The sequence below is a fragment of the Crotalus tigris genome, unplaced genomic scaffold (genome assembly GCF_016545835.1).
Source record: "Crotalus tigris isolate CLP2741 ecotype Arizona unplaced genomic scaffold, ASM1654583v1 scf7180000022968.8203, whole genome shotgun sequence".
In the NCBI taxonomy this organism is placed as follows: Eukaryota; Metazoa; Chordata; class Lepidosauria; order Squamata; family Viperidae; genus Crotalus; species Crotalus tigris.
Genome location: NW_024099555.1, coordinates 1 through 2,332, shown reverse-complemented (window position 1 = coordinate 2,332; position 2,332 = coordinate 1). Strand labels below are relative to the sequence as shown.

Here is a 2,332-nt window from a genome sequence, read left to right as displayed (position 1 = left end):
GCGGTCCGCAGAGGGAAGGTCGGCGGGGAGCCGCCGAGAGCGGGCCCGGGCGCCGCCCTCACCGCGAGGGCCCACGGGGGGAAAACGGCCGAAACGGGGGCGCGGTCGGAAGGCGAGACCCGGCGGGCGGGAAGCCGGACGGGAGGCCGGGGCGCGGCGCTGGCGCGCGGGCAGCAACGGGGACCCCGCAGACAGCCGCGCGGAGCGGACGCGCTCCGACCCCGACCCGACCGGCCGCGCACGCGGGACGCCGGACCCGACACGGGAGACGCGGCCCGTCGCGACGCCGGGGGTGGCCGGCCACCTCCCACGGAGGGAGGCGCCGACACCCGCGGGCGAGCGCGCTCAGGGGCGTCCCCGGACGGGACCGCCGCACGCGACGTCGCGGACGAGACCCCCCTCGCTCCCGCCCCGGGCGGGGCGGAGCGGGGCCGACCGGCGGAGAGGGACGGACGCCGTCGGGGTCTGGACTTGGGGGGACGGAGGCGCTGCGGCCCCAGAACCCCAGCCGCGCCGGTGGCGGCGGCGCTCGTCCCAGAGGGACTCGGGACGCCGATCCCCCCCCCGCGCCGGGCGAGGGGGAAGGCGCCCGGACCCTCGGCGGGGCGGGCGTGTCGCGCTCGCGGCGATTGAACCGTCAGCGACGCTCAGACGGGCGTAGCCCCGGGAGGAACCCGGGGCCTCAAGTGCGTTCGAAGGGTCGATGATCAATGTGTCCTGCAATTCACATTAGTTCTCGCAGCTAGCTGCGTTCTTCATCGACGCACGAGCCGAGTGATCCACCGCTAAGAGTTGTCACAGCGTAAATCTGTAAGGAAAACAAGACAGGCACAGCTGGGTTTCACCGTTGACCGGACCGGGCGCTCGGCTCGGCCCGGGACCCCTCCGCTCGGGAGGCCCCGCGGCCGCCGGGGGGGACGTAGGGCGTCGAGGCGGAGCTCCCCGGTCCCCGGCCTCGCCAGGTCTCGAGGCAGCTCGAGGCCTTTGAACCGCCGTCCCGTCGGGGACAGTCTCGGGTACCGGCCCAGTGGTTTTGGGGAGGGAAAACTGGCGGCGCGGAAAGAGGGCCGAGCCCTCGCCCGGGCGACCCGCGACGCCGCCGGCCCGGCTCTGCAGGGGGGCGCGCCGGTCCGCGGTGCGGAAGGGAGACCCGGAGCGTAGGAACGGCCCGCGGCGACGACCCCGCCTTCACCCTTCGGGCCTGCGGAGTTATTTCCCTCCGATCGGTCCGACGCACCCGAAGGGGAGAGTGGGCGGGAGCGGGCCCCGTCCGCCGGGCGGCTCCGGTCGCGAAGAGGACGGAAGGACGGGACGTGACGGCAAGGGCTGACACACGCTCGGCCGACAGGGCGGAGCCCGCGAGAGGAGGAGAGGACCCCGGCGCGGGCGGCGCAGGCGCCGCGCGGCGGGACGTCCCGCCGAGTCCCCGCCCGGCAGGTGGGGTCGCGGACCGGCCAACGACGGCAGGGAAGCCGTCGTCGCGGCGCCGGGGGTCGCACGTCACCGTCCCCTCGGTTCGCGAAGCGGCGACCGGCACGGAGGCCCGGCGCCCGGGCGGCCCGGACCGCGCCCGCCTTCCCCCACCGCGTGCGTCGAGGGGGGCGAACGCGCCTCTGGCACAACCGCCTCGGGCTTTCCGGTCGGGCCGCGGCGTCATCGGTCCCGAACGCCGCCACCCCGCGAGGAAGAGGGCGCACGGGTCGGCACCGCGGGGGCGTCCCCGTGTCCGAAACCCCCCCGGGGGGCGGCGGCGTCGGACCGGGACGTAACCTCCGCGGAGCCCCAGGGCCTCCCCTCGGCGTCTCTCACTCTCTCGTCGCGCCCTCGCGCGCGCTGTATCACGACCGTCGGGCACCACCCGACCGCCTCGTCTTCCGCTCCGTCTTGCGGCCGGAGGCGGCCCCCGAGCTGACGCGGCCTGTGTAGTATGATCTCGCCGGGCGCCGACCGGAGGTAGAGTCCCCGACGCTCCACGGCCACACCGCCCACGTCACGGCGTCCGGAGGAGCGGCGGGAGGACCGCCCGCCCGGCCCGGCTTCTTTCCCTCTGCGCTCTCTCTCTGGGGGGGTCGAGGCGAGGCGAGGCGGCGGGAGGCGACGGGAGGGGAAGGCCGACACGGCCCCGGGAGTCGCGGAGGCGGCCCGAAGTGCGGGTAGGAGAGAGAAGCCTGGCGGCCCCCTCTCCTCCCCTCGACGGCCCGCTCCGCCACCCCGGTCCGCGCGACCGACCCCGCCCCGCGCTCCCCGCCTGCCCGCCGCGCGGCCGGCGGCCGGCCCCGGGCGTTCGCCCCGGGAGGCCGCGCCCCGGCGCGGGAGGCCGCGTCGGGACGCC

At 77.1% G+C, this 2,332-nt stretch overlaps 1 non-coding gene across 1 annotated transcript; it reads right to left on the bottom strand.

Moving 5' to 3' along the window:
• Positions 1-641: 641 nt before the first annotated feature.
• Positions 642-794, bottom strand: LOC120297050. Its single transcript, XR_005553675.1, has one exon. It is a non-coding gene; the product is annotated as a 5.8S ribosomal RNA (ribosomal RNA).
• Positions 795-2,332: the final 1,538 nt, after the last annotated feature.